The sequence below is a fragment of the Acomys minous genome (genome assembly GCF_964271855.1).
Source record: "Acomys minous genome assembly, chromosome: 5".
In the NCBI taxonomy this organism is placed as follows: Eukaryota; Metazoa; Chordata; class Mammalia; order Rodentia; family Muridae; genus Acomys; species Acomys minous.
In genome coordinates this window covers 29,144,539-29,163,495 of record NC_140494.1, presented here as the reverse complement: position 1 = coordinate 29,163,495, position 18,957 = coordinate 29,144,539, and the positions used below count along the sequence as shown (strand labels likewise).

The 18,957-nt window shown below is 43.1% G+C and overlaps 1 long non-coding RNA gene across 2 annotated transcripts in view; it reads right to left on the bottom strand.

Annotated features, from left to right (window-relative positions):
* Nucleotides 1–18,957, bottom strand: part of LOC311597042 — a 51,923-nt gene that overhangs the window by 26,709 nt on the left and 6,257 nt on the right. For both annotated transcript variants that reach the window (XR_014779067.1, XR_014779068.1), the window contains exon 2: nucleotides 17,806–17,914. This is a non-coding gene — a long non-coding RNA (uncharacterized lncRNA). The remainder of the gene's footprint in view (nucleotides 1–17,805; nucleotides 17,915–18,957) is intronic.

Here is an 18,957-nt window from a genome sequence, read left to right as displayed (position 1 = left end):
CGCTCCCAGCCACGAGTGTGGAGCTATCCGCTGGAGCAAGAATCACTCACCGGTGGCTGCATCACTAAAGACAATGACTTCCTCTCCTGCAGTAAGGAGGCACTGACAATAGCTTTCCTGGGTACAGGCGAACTGACAAGGCTCCCCCCCGCCCCGCCCCCATCTGTGGCTGGACGTCTGCTGGCCACGTCTCGTGCAGGCCTTACATGGGCAACTGTAGCTGCTGAGAGTTCATAGTGCCCTGGCCTCGCTAGTCCCGTAAGACAGTGTTGTAGGGCTCTCCTCCCCATTATCTGCCTCTCACCTCTTTCCACCTCCTCTTCTGTGCTGTTCCCTGAGCCTTGGAAGCGGTGATAGAAGTGATAAGCATATGACAGTTATTTGTTCTCAGCGCTTAGGCCAGCCACAAAACCACGGTAATCGCAGAGTTAATCAACAGGGATATTGACAACATATTCCTCTAGCAAACCAAAAGTTATAGTTTCATCGCTGGTGCCTATGAGCTCCTTAGCCACAAGACATTGACCAGCTCCACCATACCATGTATGAAACTCATCCTGAAAACCAGGCCTTGGATGCAACCAGAAATCAGGTAGTTGCCCAATGCCATATGATACTATACCTGTGAGGGACTCCTGCCTGAGAAGATCTAAAGCTGACTTCGCTCCACAGCTACCAGAATGGCAACTTCCAGCACTGTGGAAGCTGGCCAGTAGGGGGGAAAGCTGCCATCTCAGGTCAGATGTGGTTTTTCTTCAGACAGAACCTGAAAGTCCCTGATTCAGCTAGCCTGCCTGCCCAGCAGACCTCAGGGGTCTTCCTGTCCCTCCCTCTCCAGCACACAGATTACAAGCATACAGCTCCACATGGTAACTTTTTGTGTTAATCTTACACTCAGGCCCTCATGCAAGCCAAACACACTAACAACTAAGCCGTCTTCCCTCCTCAGCCTGCTCTGAACTCTTTGAGGATTTCAAATAGCCTCTCTAAATTATTGCCTGTTTTTGGAAAGTCTTTCCCCCTCCCCCCAAAAAAGTATAACCCAAAAGTCACCCACAAACTAAAATGTTCTGTACCTCTCTTCATTCTACTTTGATCGAGACGTTGACAGCAACTCAACCATGGGGTGCAAAGGACAACTTAGGCCATTTTCCTTAAACCAGAAACCAAAATGCAGCAAGGAAGATTGCACACCAAGCTCTTTTGTTTGCCTGGCCTTATAATGCGTGGGTGTGAATTTGGGAGTCTGTCAAAATACTCCAAGCCACCCATATAAACACTGAAGATTTACTTCATGTATTCAATTATCAACTGTACATCAGCTTAACGCTAAGTGCCGGGGCTTAGGTATGATACCTAGATATAGCATGTGCAACAGACAGAGTTGAAGGAAGATCTCAGGGGAAAAAAATGGGTAACTCACAACAGAAAGGCAGAGCCAGGACCACAGGAAAGCAACGCAAATATCTGTTAAAATGCTGGCGTTTTGTTTTCCTATTTCATGGTATCCTCTAGTTGCTGAAATACTTTTTATTTATATGATGATGTCATGGGGGAGTAAGCAATGTGCTGTCATGAGATACTGGCTACCGCTTTGTCATATACTGGCAGGGTCATGGAAGTATCAGAGCCTCACAAGGACAGGGGGTGAACTCAATGGCAAGAAAAGTCTAGAAAGGGGATCTATTGCTCCTGAGCAGAAAGACTGTAGTGATGAAGAGTATATATGAGTGACATACTTACTGCCCCAAATGTACTATACCAGGGATCCCTGATGCCAGGCAATGGCTTGATGAGGTGAAGATATGCTAGAAATACTGGGGGACAAAAACAGGTTTCCAGAAAGAAATCACAGACAACAAAGGGTAGGTAAAGTGTGCCTCAGAATTTTCAACTATAAATATCCAGACTTCTTCAAGTATTACTCAAATGTAAGGATGATAGAAACCTAACACACATACACATAAGTAATTCCAAAGGATGGGATATAAGTAATAAAAACCAAGATACTGCAAAAAAAAGGTATGAGCAAACATAAAATACCTCATGAATAGAAATGCTGGCTGAGGGGATGCCTTAGTGGTGTGAAGTACTCGTCACGTACCTGGGACGATAGTTCATATCCCCAGATCCCACAGTAAAAGTAGACATGATGTGTGGCTACAATGCTAGCAATCCAGAGGGAGAAACAAGGGATTCCCAGAGTAAGCTAGACTTGTTTGAATGAGGAGATCCTGCTTCAAGAAATAAAATGGAGAGCAATCAAAGGAACTACCCAGTGAAGACTACCCAATCATGACACCGCATGATTACACTCCTCCCAAATGTGTGTGTACCCACACACACAGACCAACATACAGAAAAAAGAATAAACTACTGTAAAAGACACAAAAGTGAATTTTAAGCTTGGCTTATATGCCATAGATTCCAAGTTTTAACAATAATCCCCTATATTGAGTGCATGATGTTAAAGTAAGTAATAATCACCTGCTCCAAGAATTCCAGTTTGTCAAAAATAACTAGAAGGGAGGAAAAAGGAATAATCTGCTTCAGCTTGCCCCTGTGTGTGGAAAATATTTCTTTCATGATATTGATGAGTAGAGAAAAAACGCCTTCAAATATGGCTTTTAAATTTAACAACAACAAAAGAAAAGTAGAATTAAAAGCTATTAAGTTATTTGATAAACACTACAAGGAAACAATCTTCATAGTAAAAATTCTAAGCCTAAAAAAAAATCACAAATACCTAGTCTTACTTAGTGTTTTTCATGTGCAGTATATTCACTCCTGCTATGATGTCTAAGGCTTGTTTCACTGTACTCCGCCATCTTTGTTTTTGCCCACAACATCCACAGAGCAAATAAAGAATATTAAAAGCTGCAAAGGAAATGGCCAAGTAATTTACAAACTCAGACCTATCAGAATTACACCTGACTTCTCATCAGAGACTTTAAAAGCCAGAAGGGTCTGGGTAGATGTCTTGCACCCTCCAAAAGGTGGCAGATGCCAACTTAAACTATTCTACACAGCAAAACTCTCTATCACCATTGACAAAGAAAACAAGCTATTTTATGACAAAACCAAGTTAAAATAATATCTATCCATAAATTCATCCCTATAGAAAAAAGTAGAAGAGAAACTCCAGCCCAAGAAGGTAACTACATCCAAGGCAACAGAAGAAATAATTCCACACTAGCAAAATCAAAAGAAAGGACACACACACACACAACTACCCCAACATCAAAATCTCTCAACATCAGTGGACTCAATTCTCCCAATAAAAAGATACAGGCTAACAGAATAGATGTGAAAACAGAACCCATCTTTCTGCTGCATATGAAAAGCACACCTCAGCAACAAAGATAGACATTACCTCAGAGTTAAGGGCTGGAAAATGGTTTTCCAAGCAAATGCGCCCAAGAAGCAAGCTGATGTAGCCATTCTAATGTCTAATAAAATAGATTTTCAAGCAAAATTAATCAAAAAGATGGGGAACAACATTTCATTTTCCTCAAAGGGAAACCCCACCAAGATAACCTCTCAATTCTGAATATCTAGGCCTCAAATGCAAGGGTACCCACATTCGTAAAAGAAGCATTACTAAAGCTGAAATCACACATCAAACCCTACTCATTAATGGTAGGAGACCTCAACACCCAATTTCACCAATGGATAGGTCAGCAAGACAGAAACTAGACAGAAATAATGACACAAACTGACATTATAAATCAAATGTATCTAACAGATATCTATAGAATATTCCATCCAACCACAAAAGAATATGCCTGCTTCTTAGGAACTTATGGAACCTTCTCCAAAATTGACCACATAGTTGGTCACAAAGCAAACCACAACAGATACAAGAAAATTGAAATAACACCTTGTATTTTATCAGACTGCTGTGGATTAAAGCTGGACTTCAACAACAATGGGGAAAGAGTCTTAACTGAGGAGTTGTCTAGACCAGATTGGCTGATGAGCATATGTATGAGGAATTATCTAGACTGTTAGCTGACATGGGAAATGTAGGCCATTGCTGGCAGCACCGTTCCCTAGACAGGGATCCAGAACTGTAATTGGGAGAAGCAAGCAAGCAAGCAGGTCTACATGTATTTATATGTCTCTGCTGTTGAGTGTATGAGTTATCTGACTATCTGTTTGAAGTTCCTACTCTTGTCTTCCCACAGTGATGGGCTGTGATACAAAATAATTGTAAGATGAAGTAAACCCTATTTTCCTCTAAATTGTTGTCAGAGTATTTTATTTTATTTTTAAACATATGCATTTATGTTATTATACATGAATAAAACAAACTACATTCAGCAGTGAGAACCATGAGACAATCATGAGTTATAAAACTGCTACATTCATAGTAATTTGGCTATTTGTATTTGTCAAACTTGAAGTAAACATCTTTCCTATCTTGTTGGGTCTAAATTTCTGAATGAAATTCAATATCTATCATATCTCATTGCTATTAACTTAAATCCTTTATCTTTATCTAAAAAGATCTTATCCCCTAAACAACTAAATTTGATTGTAAAACTAAACTATCTGGTCTTCAACCCCCCCCTCAGAGACTTGAGAAGGAATAAACCTTAAATGCCTGAGTTAACTGATAGAGCAGGTTGGCGGCTTCCAAAATGAAAAAATGACTGAGACAGTTTACTGCCTGAACAGTCACTCAACCCTCTCTATAACATTGGCACCTCATCTTCGGCCTTCTAACCTAATATCTCTACCAGACTTATTCACAAGGCAGGAACTATTGAGGACTTGTTTACCCTGTCTTGGCAGAGTTCAGCTGTCCACTCTGCCTGCATCTAACCTTGCCTATTTTTAGGCAGAATTTTGTCTGTGGCAGAAACGAGGACATTTTGCCCAGTGGCTGGTTTGCCACATTTGAAGCCAACTCCATAAGCAGGTTCTTTGATGCTCATCATCTTCTTTGCGGTCAGCTGGGTGTTGCCAGGAGTTAACTTGTCTTGCTGTCAAAGAATCTTTAGAATAATAAAAACATCTTTAAATGCCATTTTCTGTGATTCTCTGAGGCTTTTGAAGACCTTATTTATTTATTTCATCTTATATATCTATAGAATCATATCTATCTGTTAGACTTAAGATATATATTCTTGTGCTAAATCAGACTAGTATTTGATATGACCATGATTTGCATCAATATACAAACATCTATACCAATGACTTAGAGATAACCTTCTTTGTGAGTAACTTAAGGCCTTGAGTTAAAGAATAGGTTTAATCATCAACCTTTTGTTCTATCCTCCCTCTATATTTCTATATCCTCCTTTTTTTCTTTTCAGCTCCGATCTCCTTACCTACAGATGAAACATAAAGAAAAAGAGAGACGTCCCTGAGTCCAACCTAGTTTTCTCTCTGAATAAGACCAATAATAACTTATAACCACCTCCTGATGAAAATAACCATTGGTAGACCAAGAGAGCAAACAGAAGCCTTCCCAAACCCCATTAGAGGGAATGAGATGTCATTCTCTTAAGGTTTCTTCAGGCTGAAATGGGGTATATAATACCTTAGAAGGGGCCCAAAAATTGGGGAAATGGTTAAACAAGCCAAGGATTGCATTTGTGGCCCAGTTTCTAAAGGTTGAGACATTCCAGGCTTAATAGGAGTCCTGTGTGGGGCAAGTTGAAATGCTGAACCAAATGGGATCAGAAGCTTTCTACAATGCTGTCCAGGAAGCTGTCCAGTTCTGATGGGTAACAGAAACAGAGGCATCTGGGGCTGGAGCAAAGGGGATGCAAGATGTCAGCATGCTGAGAGGAATGAATCCTGTCAGGTCTGATTCAGCGTCAGCGTCCAGTTATTTTGTTCTGAAAACATAATTTCTCATAAGCATTATATGGTTCTAACATTATAATTGTATGAGGTGTGCGGGATATACAGAACAATTAAGACTGATTCCCTATTTTATTACAGCAACAAAAATGAAGAAGAACATACCCAGTAGCACATGCTTCAAATCTCCACTTTAGGAAGGTAGGGAGGTAGAGATCCCAGGGACTCATTGGCGCCCAGGTTGCTCTAATTGGTAAGCTCCAGGTATCAATGAGATAGTTTGTCTCATTAAATAAATAAATAAATAAATAAGGCGGTTGACTCCTGAAGACTGACACCCAAGGTTTACCTCTGACCTCCACACACATTTAAGCATCAAGTGTGAATGCAGGGCCGTTTGCACACACATGCACACATACAAAAACAGAAAGGGGATGTCTATGAATTCCTTTTCCTCGATAATAAGATGTGTCAACCTTTTTTTTTTTCTGGTTTATATATTTCCCCTTTCTGACCCATCACTGAGACTAAGAATTCTGACTTTTCTTGCTCTTTAGAAAGAATCATTATCTACTTGAGTTATTCAGTTTTTGTTTTGTTTTGTTTTTCAACTTGACACAACCTAGGACACCTGGGGAGAAAGGACTCAAATGAGAAAATGCTCCTATCATATTGACATGTAGGCAAGTCTGAGGGCCATTTTTTTTTTTGAGTTATTACTAACTGGGTGTGGAAGTGCCCAGCTCACTGTGGGCAGTACCATGCTTGGAGAGGTGGTGTTGGGTGTATAAGAAAGCAAACTGAGCAAGTCAGGAGGAACAAGCCAGTAACATTCCTCCATGACCTCAACTTCGGTTCCTCCTTCCAGATTTTTGTCTTGAGTTCCTGCCCTGATTCCCCTTATTGAAAGACTGTGATCAGGGCACATGAGAGTGTTTGTGTGTCCTTTCTTCTTAAATTTCCTTCGATCATGGTCCTTTATCACAGCAATAGAAACCGAAGACACTGTTGAATAGGAAGAGTTACTAGCTGATGCCACATTTCTGATCTTTGAAAACTGACTTCTGGGCTAAGTACCTTGACTGTAGAGCTTTGAGGGCCCCTAAAAAGGAAGCCACTATCTCTGTTAAGTGACACTATTAGAAACAACAAGTCACACACCTGAACCTTGAAGCATAACCAGAATTATTCTGAGGGTTTTGTTGTCACTCTCAACAGAAAAATTCTTACAAAAGCTGAGACTGTTCATAACATGCCAAACATGTTGGGGGAGAAGCATTTTGAAATTTGTGGAAATAGATCTTGATTAAGAAAAATTTAATGTACTTTTATTTTAACAGTAGTAGATCTAAGGTTTTTTTTTACATATTGTGTTTTGTGCACATGTAGGAATCTATGTGCATGTTCATGTGTGTGATCATGAGTGGGGGGGGGGTAAAAAATTTAGTAATTAGTAAAAAATTAGTAAAATTTTTACTAATGATTTTTACTTGCTAAATGAACTTAAATTCAGATTTTAAAAATCCCAGTCAGGTTTTAAAAAATTCTACAATATGACAAAATATCCAAGAAAGAGCTATTCTGGTTTTAAATAAGTCCTAACTCTTTCTGGAACCATTTTTTACTATTTACTTGAAGATAAAAGAACCATAGCATTAAAACAGTAAGCACCCCAGCAACGTGTGTTCAAAGCTCATCCCCCACACCAGCATTGAAAGCGTATTCTCTTATACTTCTGAAGGTCAGTTACTCAGGTTGGAGACAGCATTGATTTATGCGCAGGATTAGGGCTCTGCCTGCCCTGATCTATCTTTCTGGGCCTTCGAGTCCATGTCCCGAAGCTGGCCAGATTCCAACATAACCACATAAACTGCTCACATCTGTCAGGATTATTGGTACATGTTGCCACAGCAACAGATGTTGCCAGGGCCTTGGAGATAAGAGTAATGGAAGCTGAAGAGATCATTTTGTGTGGTACTGTGGGATCTGGCTTGAGTCTTGTAGGATTTTGAGAGTGAGGTAATTTGGGCATGGCCAGGAAGAGTATAGAAAGAATGTGTAACTTCTCTCATTAAAAATGTCTTTTGAATACTTGAGCTCCTGCTCTACTGATTAACATGACCATACTTTCCCCAAGCTCAGTCTTCTCTCTAGTAAGACCACAGTGCCATTAACTGTGTACCTACTGTGTGACAGATGCATCTGAGAACCTGACTTGTGGACATCATTCAGTGTGCTGCCCTCATGTTCTTTACATTCTGGACATGCCATTTCTTGGAGTCTCCCTTACTCATATTTCCTGGTCACTTTCACTGTTATACTAATGTTCTCCTGAAAGGGAATATAGGGGCTAGGGAGCTGGCTCCAGGGAGAAAGTACTTGTGTTGCTGCCTGAGACCTGATCCCCAGCACCCATGGAAAAGATAAGCATGTCAGTACACCTGTAACCCAGGGCTACATCGGGGCAGAGAAAGGCCTCCCTCTGGTCTCACTGGCCAGTCAGGCTAGCCAGATTGCTGAGGTCCAGACCTAAGAGAAGACTCTGTCTTTCCCCCCAAAAGGTGGAACCTGATGTAAGACACGAGACTTCAAACCTATAGAATGTGTATACACATGAACACATGCACATATCACACACACAGAGAGAGAGAGAGAGAGAGAGAGAGAGAGAGTCAGAAATGAAAAGGAAGAAAAAAGAACCTCATCTTAGTCTTCACATGAGTTTGTTATTCATTTTTCAGTAGTAACTCAGCTGTGAAGAACCAGGCTAGTTAGGTCTGAGCAGAGAAAATTGAAACTAAGCTTCATAATCAGGCAGCCACAAGGGCAGGGATGGGGGCAACGTGGCACAGCAGCGTTGATGTTCAACTGAGAGGTGGGAGAGACAAGATCAAGGTGGAGACTGGAGGTAGCCTCCACTAGAATTGGATTCCAGACACTGGGAGTGAAGGTCAAGTTCAGATTCCCTCAGGAAGTGCTAGAGAAACTGTCAGGGCCGTTTCCTGAGAGCACTGAGGCCTGTAGCGGGAGGAGGGCTTCCCTTAGAGCAGGGGCAGACAGCATGCACAGCCACTGGGGAGAGTCCCTCAGCGCTCTACCAGGTTCAACCCTGTACAGATGAATTTTACTCAAACTGCGATTGCTAGAAAGTCCAGAGAAAAGTAGAAGTAGTCAGTCTGTAAACTGTATGAGAGCAACCCGAACTCTGTGGGGAGTGCAGGAACCAGGGCGTGGTGGCGCCCAGCAGCCCTTCCTGACCTGAACAACTGGGCCCCAAGGGCGTTCGAAACTGCTAGAGCACAGAGGAACAGTTCCAGGCACTGTGGGATTTGTTTTTGAGGGTGTGTGTGTGTGTGTGTGTGTGTGTGTGTGTGTGTGTGTGTGTGTGTGTGTGTACACGCTTCTGTGATGTGGAAGCCAGAGGACAACATCAGGACATCAGGTGTCACCTCTTTCTCTCTCTGAGCCTGAGGATTGGACCAGGCATCTTCGCTATGCCCTCGTCATCTAGCAGTGGATTCTAAGCACACACTACTAGGACCAGCTTTTTGACTTGAATCTGGGGGTTGAACTCAGGGTCCTCATGGTCCTCAGGGTGATCATGCCTTCACTAGCTGAACTGGCTCCCCAGCCTCTAGGCACAGGAGTTGTACTAGGATGTTTGTTTTACTAAAATGCCACGCTAATCCAAAACTAAGTTAGAGTTAAAACTCTAGATCTGAGTTAAAAAGGTAACCTGTATCTCTATATTTAAAAAGACTATGAGGAACCACAGAAGGGTGGAAGGAAGGAAGGAAGGAAGGAAGGAAGGAAGGAAGGAAGGGAGGGAGGAAGGAAGTTAGTTTATTTATTCACTTTACATCCTGATCGTACCTCCTCCTTCCTCTCCTCCTGGTCCCACCCTCCTTTTCTGCCCCACCCCCATCCCTTCCCCTTTTCCTCAGAAAAGGGAGGCCACCCTACCCACCCACCCCAGCTTATCAAGTTGCGTCAGGACTGACTAGAGGCAGCCCCATCACGGGAAGTTAATAAAAAAGCAGGCACTAGAGTCCATGTCAGAGACACCCCCGCTCCCCTTATTAGAGGACCCACATGAAGCCTGAGATTTAGCCGATGGCTACATCCATGTAAGGGATCTAGGTCCAATCTATATATGGTCCCTGGCTGATGCTTCAGTTTCCACAAGCCCCTCTGGGCCCTGGTTAGTTGGCTCTGTTGGTCTTCTTGTGGAGTTCCTGTCATCTCCAGGTCCTTCTATTCTTCCCCCGACATTTTCACAAGACTCCCTAATGTTTGACTGTGAGTCACAGCATGGGTTCCGATCTGCTGCTGGGTGGAGCTTCTCAGAGAACTAACTACTCAGTTATTAAAAACAAGGAAATCATAAATTTTGCAGGCAAATGGATGGAACTAGAAAATATCATCCAGACTCACAAAGTACACAGTATGAACTGGCTTATAACCAGATTTTAGCCATATGATACAGGATGGACATGCTGCAACTCACAGAACCAAGAAGATAAGTAACGAGTAGGACTCAAGGGAGGATCTTAAATCTTACTCAGAAGGGGCAATAGAATGGACAGTGGAAGTGGCTGAAGAGAGGGAAGACGGTAGGGAGTGCGGAGAGAGAAATGAGGGTGGAGACCAGACACGGGGAGAGCAGAAGGCCCACAGAAGGAAGAAAAACCATGGGTGGTGGCATCTCAGTGACAAGCTGAAGACCAAAGACAGGGTAGGCTTCTTGGGAGAATATGAGGGTGACTGAGACTCTTAGTTATAGCGGTCATGGAGATTGAAGAGGATAGCCTCTTACTAAACAGGACTCCTAGTAAAGGGAGGGGAACACCAACCCGTTCACAAAAGCTTTGAACCAAAATTTACCCCACCTCCAAGATACGCAGGATAAAAATTGAGGGAGTGTCCAACCAATGCCTGGCCCAACCTGAAGCCCACCCCGTGGGAGAGGGCCAACCCATGACACTATTAACTATGTTCTGCCGTATTCACAGACAGGGGCCTAGCATAGTTGTCCTTTGTCATATTTCTAATAATGCCTGTATGGGGTGGTATATGCTCAATATACAATACATAACCTTAAAATATTTTTAGATGAAATAATAAGGCTGAGGAACGGTTGCAATAGGGTACAGAGGTTGGGGAAGGCTGGGTGCCCTACAAAGCTCATCAAGAGAGTAGAGGGACAGAATAGCGGTATGGCCCTTAATGATTTTACCTTAAAAAAAAGGCAGTCTTAGTCAGTGTTCTATGGCTGTGAAGAGGCACCATGACCATGGCAACTCTTATAAAAGAAAGCATTCACTAGGGCCTTGCTTACATTTTCAGGAGTTTAGTCTAATAACATCATGGCAGGAAGCATGGCAGCAGACAGGCAGACATGGTGCTGGAGAAGGAGGTGAGGGTTCTACATCTGGATCAGCAGGCAGCAGGAAGAGCGAAAGGCTGGGTCTGGCTTGAGCCCTTGAAACTCCAAAGCCCACCTCCAGTGACACAAGTCCTCCAACAAAGCCACACCTCCTAATCTCTTTCAAGTAGCACCACTCCCTAATGACCCAACATCTAAATGTATAAGCCTACGGGGGCCGTTCCTATTCAAACCATCACAAGTAACAACTAGATGCTTCATATTTGTGTCTTGTCTGGGGCTTAGATTGGGACATGTGAGAAGTCAGATTCAATTTTCTCCTGTGCCTAGCAGTCCCCCATATGCCTTCACCTCTCAAACCACTGGGGAAGAGTTCCCAAAGTAGGCAAGGGAGGTTTTACATCAAATCCCATACCACACATGTGCTTTTACTCTTTGACTGTTTTAATATTTATCTTGTATAGGTAAAGACAACATGCCAAGAGATTTCATCTTCTAGTCACCAGAAGAAGTCAAACCTTGCCACATACGGTGATATATACACCTGTTGCCCTAGGTCCTAGGATTCAGGGGGCTGTGGCAGGAGGATTGCAAATACAAAGCCAGCCTGTGATGCACAGCGGGACCTTAATAGCTCAGCATGATAGATACTTTATTTTATGACAGTTATTGATTTGTTCCCCTTTACATATTGAAGTTTATTCTCCATCAATACTACACAGACTGTGAGGGTTAACTATATAGAGTCCAGATACCAGTGGATCTCTACCAGGGAAAAAAAACCGAATCCTAAATAAGACACCAAACAACGTAAGTGCTCCTCTGCTTTATTTATTCTAGTTCTGTTTATTCACCTTGTTTGGCTATCTAGCCCAGGTTGCACTTGAACATCCAACAATCCTCCTACCTTTTACTTCGATGTATTAAGAGAGGGTTTCATGTAGTCTGGGATAGCCTTTAAGTGGCTGTGTAACAGACGATGGTGTGCTTGCTAGTCTTCTGTCAGCTTGACACACAAACTAGAGTTATTTGAAAGGAGGGAACTTTCACTGAGAAAAATGCCTCCATAAGATCTGGACATAGGCATTTTCTTAATTAGCAATTGCATGCAGTGGGAGGACCAGCACATTATGAGCTGTTGGTGCTGGGTTCTATAAGGAAGCAAGTCAGTAAGCAGCATCCCTCCATGACATCTGCATCCCTTCTTGTCTCAAGTTCCTGTCCTGATTTCCTTCAGTGATGACCAGTGATGTGGAAGTGTAAGTCAAATAACCCCTTTTCTCTCCAAGTTGCTCTTGACCGTGCTGTTTTCTCATAGCAGTAGAACCCCTACCTAAGACAAGTAGCCTTGAATTTCTTATCTTCCTGTCTGTACTTCAGGAGTGCTAGGGTTACAGGTGTCACCAACACACCTAGGACTTCCTGCATGTGATCTATGTAGTCATCCCTCAAAGACAGCTTTTTTTAACACAGCTCCAGCTCTCTGGAACTAGATGCATTGCATCAGACCCATCAGCCTCCTCACAGACATCAGCCAAAGTGCAGAGCTTATAGAAAATGGGGGAAGGGAAGCTGACGCTCTGTACTCCACAGTGCCTCAGAAGCTCCCTGCCATGACTCTCCGTGTCCTGTGACCTCCTCATCAATTGCATTATGTGATTACTTCAAGAATCACATTTAGATTGCTTCTTTGAGGAGCTGTTACTGTAATGAGAGACCTGAATTCTAAATTATGCTTTTTGTTGTTTGAATATTCCCATAGGCTACGATTCTTTGTAAGTATTATTAAATGCAGTGCGTTTCATTCCTTAAACAACAGCTTTAGCTATTCAAATAATAAAGTGTGAGGACAGTCAGCAGTGTGTTCAACAAATTTATTACTCAGAAAATTCTGAGAACCCTAGGAAAGTAGTGATTTATTGTCCCTGAATCTCAGTATAACATGCTAGGGATTTTGTTTGTGTTTTTTTTTTTCACTGTATATTGTCATTAAAAATATATCATTTTTGATGACTAAATAAACTTTGTATTTTAAAATGATGTTCTAAAGAATTAAATCCAAATCCCAGCTCTCCAGGGAAATCTTGACCAATGGTCTTTTGTCAGAGCAATATGCCCCATTTAGAATTCTGGCAGCTTTGAGTCTGCCCTGCTTGGATAGGTAAAGTGCATCCCACATCTGAGCATATGCTTCCTGCTGCCCTGATCCCAGAGGCAGGAGGATGTCAGTTCCCTTTTTGGCGCTTGCTCTGCCTATTGTTCCACAAACATGATGATTCTACTATATTTGCCACAAACTACTAGCTCTGCTGGTTCACCAAAATTCCTAGGCACACGTTACATTCCTTTTCTTGATGCTGTGTCAAGATCCTCCCAAAAGCCACTTAAGGAAAGAATGAAGGGTTTAATTTGGCTCACAGATCTAGAGTTTAGTTCTGCATGGTAGGAAAATCATGGCAACAAGAGCACCAGGCAGCGACTGCATTGCACGCACAGTCAGGAAGCAGAGCATGATAAATGTTGGCAACCAATTAGCTTTCTCTTTATATTCCAGCCAAGGCCCTAGACCTGGAATGGTGCTGCCCATGTTTAGAATGGCTCTTCTCACCTCACTTAACTCAATCTAGAGACTCAAATCAAGTTGCCAACCATGATGTACCATCATCATACCGTACCTTTTCAATGGATAGGACTACTGCCTGACACTCTTTGGTAAGATTCACAGTGCTTCAGGCATACCTAACAACATCTGTGAAAGTGTAGTGTTGATGGATTGACAGTTGCTTTCTAAAGATGCCCCAGATTGTAGTAGAACAGCATTTAAGCAGATGTGGCCTCTCTTATTTTCTTATTCGAAAGCTAAAATTTCTAGGGCATTGTGGTGCTTAGTATTGCCTATGCAACTGACTGGACAGAGAAGCGCCCAGGAGATTAGTAGCTGTGTGTGTGTCTGTGGTACTTTTCCTTCTGCTCGCCCCTAATCAATGAGTGAACCCTAGGTTAATAATGATGGTATTGAGAGTAGTGGAGGATAGGCAGCAGGGCTGGGATCTAGGATGCAGGTTAGTGAAAGCACGACACCTTGCTCTGGCCCCTCTCCGCGGTGCTTTTCCATGTCTCTTTCTGCTCTGTCACACCTTTGCTTACCAAGAGGCACTGAATGCTCTGAATCAGTAAGCCAAACTAAAGCCTGCTTCTAAATGGTTAGTCAAGTCATTGTCATAGCGACATAAAAATAATTAATATAGATGTGCACAATCAAACACCTTGATCTTAAAACCATCTGGGCCACAGTCTGACAGTTCCTAAAGAAATATGAAAACCTAAAGGCTTTGCTGGTGGCATCCAGACTGTCTTACAGCAAACAACTGAGGCCCATGCTTTTTGTACTTCGTTTCACAGTCTGAGCCAATTTGAAAAAAAAACCATATTTATGGGCTGGGGGAGATGTTTTAAAGTGTTTGTCATGTATGATTTAAAAAAAGAAAAACCTAAGTATGGTAGGACTTGTTTGTAATCCCCATGCTGAGGACATAGTGACAGTCAGGTCCCTGAGACTCATTGGCCTGCCACTCTGCCTAAGCTGCTGGAGCAGCACTAGTCAGGGAGAGACCCTTTCTCATGAATAAGATGGATCACACCTGAGGAATGGCCTGAAGTTATGTTCTGATGTCTGTGTGCACATGTGTGTCCATGCACACACACACACACACACACACACACACACACACACACACACACACACACACACACAAGAAAAGCCTAAGTCTGACAGTTCAAATCAGTATTAAGAGGGGAAAGGGAAAATGCAAACGTCTTAGGAGAATAATTCACTCTTCTGCTGTGGGTACCGTGAAATCAATTCCCTAACTACATATATAATGAATCACTTTCCTCTCAGCAAGAAGCTAATTAAGAAGCCAAGCACAGGCAGAGTATCACCATTCACAGACACAGGCAGGTGGGGGCCGGGGAAGGGGGGTTGGCAAGGTGGGGCGGGCAGTAGCTGTCAGGAAGCCAGCAGAGGTTGTTTCCCGAAAGAACAAATTCCAGTTCCTCTGTTTCCAGATTAAGAACTGCTCTTCTGAAAGCAGGAATTCCACAGAACAACAGTTTCCTGTAGCCTACAAAACCAAGTCAAGCTAAGGATTCCAGAGCTGGAAGTGAGTGAGTACTTGGCGCTGTGTACTTTCTGCTTACTCAGCAATACTCTCTGAGCCGTGACCTCTTGGAGATGTTTTCACAAACACAGTGGGAGATGTGCCTTTAGGGTAAAGTGAGGAATCCAGACCCAGGGTAAGCCAGAGAGACCAAATAGGCTCCATGCTTTCAGAAACAACTTCTAATCAAATTTCTGTCACTCTTTGGCAACACTTTTCATGTCATAGACTACGCTTGCCTAGGAGAATCTTCAGTGTTCTTGAGAGGCTAGGTGACCCGCTGACTCCTGTCCCGCATCCCAGGACTCCTACCAGATCATGGCCTCGCTGCTCCACTTCTGCCTCACCCCAGAAACCATTGCAGCAACTTAGTCATAGTCCTGACTCTTGCCCCACATCAGCACTCCACTCTCCCCCTGCCCCTCGCTGGTCTAGGCTGCAGCATTGCTTGTTAATTTCAGAAGTCCAGCTCCTCACCTGCAAACTCCCAGCAGGTGGGTGTCACATGCCACCCAGATTCCTTGATTTAAAAAAAAAAAAAGTCAGCCCAATCCTTTTTCAACAGCCAAGCTCTACTCTGTCCTTGATAAGTCAGTTTCTAGTGAGACCCAGGGCGACATACAAGAGAACGTGTCGCCCATGTTTAGAGTAGGGTTCCATAAAAATGATTTTGCTTTCATCAAAAACAAAAATCTGCTTCTAAAGGTAAGATGGTGACGTCAGACCCCTACAAAAGTCTGTGCCTGATTCTTGTTCTTGCCAGAATTCTCATGGTTATTATGAACAATAGTGGTCAACCTTCTACCTGCCAGAAAGAAAAGAAAAATCTTAACATCTTTGTTTGCTTTTTCTTTTCTTTTCTTTTCTTTCTTTGTTTGTTTGTTTGTTTCTTTCTTTCTTTCTTTCTTTCTTTTTAATATTGGACCTATGTCCTCTACATAGATGTAATTGATGGGCAGCTTAGACCTCATGTGGGTCCCCTAGTAAGTGGAATGTGGCCTGACTCTGACATGGACTCTGTTGCCTGATTTTTGCTCGCTTTCCCCAGGTGGACTGCCTCTCCAGGCCACAGGGGAGGAGGATGCGCTCAGTCCTGATGCGACGTGATATGATGGGGAGGGGTGGGAATGGGGCTTCTCTTCTCTGAGAAGTAGGGGAGGGTGAGGGCAAGACCAGGATGTAAAGTGAGCAATTCATAAAAATAAATTAAGTTTCTAAAATCTCAGCTCGTTTCCAGCCCAGCTGACTCCCACGTGGACCTCTTTCTAATAGCTTTGTAGGAAGTGCCCCTCTCCACGCTCAGTAGCTCACGTAGAACCATCTCATTTCTATAATCATCTCTGCTTCGGGTGACTGAGCATGGCCATGAAACTCTTGCCATCCTGGGGCCGTGGGGTCAGTGTCCAGCAGGGAAGTCAACCCTGACTGTTCCTCACTTCTCCCAAAAGCCACCCTTCTCCACTTGTATCCCAACGCAGAGGAATGTATCCATTACTCTTTATCCTAACAAGCTTTTCTTAACTTGTAAAGAGTACAAAAGCATCCTGCTACGAATACCTTCACTGTTTCCACTTTAGCCATCAAGGTGTAGGTTGAAGTACCTGGAGCTGTGCTTAGAGATCACCAGAAGAAATGACAGGAAATTTAAGGGTTAGGTTGTTTTGTTTTGTTTTTTAACTCTGCTGATAACACACACACACCACATCCATATTTTAGCAGGCTTTAGAAAGAAAAGGCAATGGGCTTCAGAAAATAGAGTGAAAACCATAGGAAAGAGACAAAACAGCACATTTGAGCCAAACCACACAACTGCTAGTGATGGGAATGGGAGGCTCGCTCATAGGAGTTAGTTCTGTTGAGCAATGCTCTGTGGCACAAGCCTGAGCTGTGCCACAGGCTTGAGGCCCGAGATGTGGGAAAGCTCTGTGTGGAGGGGGACATCACTGAGCTTCCCCTGAACTCACGGGGATCTGAGCCAGCTGCAGGCTGAGAGAGCAGGAAGACTGAACCACAGCTGAATGGCCAGAAATTAAGCAAGCCACCTGCAGATCCAAGGACCTCAGATGCAGCATCCTTAATATGGACTGAGATGAAAACTCCCTCAGCGTCATTATACAGCCTGGCCTGGACTAGCGCCCAGAAACCCCACAGGAAAACACTAGAAGAGAAAGGTACAAAGAGAGGAGAAAGAACAGAAAAAGAATTAAGGGTCAGGAGGAAGATAATCCAAAAATTTAGCATTTAACATGAGCTGAAAAAAAAAATCTAAATTTTAAAAAATCATCTCTAAAAATCAAAAATAAATAAGATAGCTGTCAGTATTTTTTTCAGGGGAGATGTGATGCCCTAAATGTATTTTCCATATTTAAATGTTGAAATCCACAGCCTGATGATATTTGCAGATGGGGGTCCTTTGAGACCAGGTATAAAGAATCATTCACAAACCTTGTAAGTAGTATCCCTTCAGGATGCGAACTCAGGTTGGCAAGATGGGTGAGTCAGTGGGTGAGGGTGCTTGCTGCCGACGATGTGAGCCTGTAGACCCAAGTCCAGTCTACAGGAAAAGGAAGAAAGAAAGAACCATTAGCATATAATTGTCATCTCCCCTCCACATACCTGCTAACACACACACACACACACACACACAGCGGTAACAAATACAAATTTGGAAAGAAAGAAAAATGACTAGATAGCAGATGCTAATTGAAAGATGTTCTAACACAGTGCTGAGGAAGAACCAAGAACACAGTGTGAAGAGACAGTGGGCACAGAGGCTGAGGCACAAGTGGTTGCTCTTTGCTGTTGGCCTGAGTGCCTAGCAAGCACTTGTCCTTCTGAGCTACAGCTACAACACACCCTTTTCATTTTTTATCTTGAGATAGGGTCTCTGGAGTCTGAGGCAAGAAGGCTATGAGTTCCAAGCCAGCCTGCTGTCTCACACTGAGACCTGGACTCAAAAAAACAAGGAAAGGAAGAAGAAGGAAGACACAGAAGAACGAAGAAAGATGGGTAGGGGGGGAATAAAGGAAGAAAGGGAGGGAGGAAGGGAAGATGAAAGGAGGGAAGAAAGCAAGGGGAAAGAAGGAGAAAGGGAAAAGGAAAAGGAAGGAATGGAGAGGAAAGAAGGGAGAGAGAAGAAATACTGTTTTAATTAGTATCTGAAAAATCAAGGCTAAAAGTAGAGCTCAGTGGTAGAAATGTGTGTGGTGTGTGGTGTGTGTGTGTATGTGGTATGTGTGGTGTGTGTGTCTGTGTGTGTATGTGGTGTGTATGTGGGATGTGTGTGTGGGATGTGTGTGTGGTATGTGTGGTGTGTGTGGTGTATATGGTGTGTCTGTATATGTGGTATATGATGTATGTGTGGTGTGTGTGTGTGTGGTGTGGTGTATGGTGTATGTGGTGTGTATGTGGGGTGTGTGGGGTGTTTGTGTAGTGTGGTGTGTGTGTGTGGTATGTGTGCTGTGTGTGCTGTGTGTGGTGTGTCTGTGTATGTGGTATATGATGTGTGTGTGGTATGTGTGTGTGGTATGTGTGTGGTGTGGCCTGTGGTGTGTGTGTGTGTGTGTGTGGTATGTGTGTGTGTGGTTTGTGTATGTC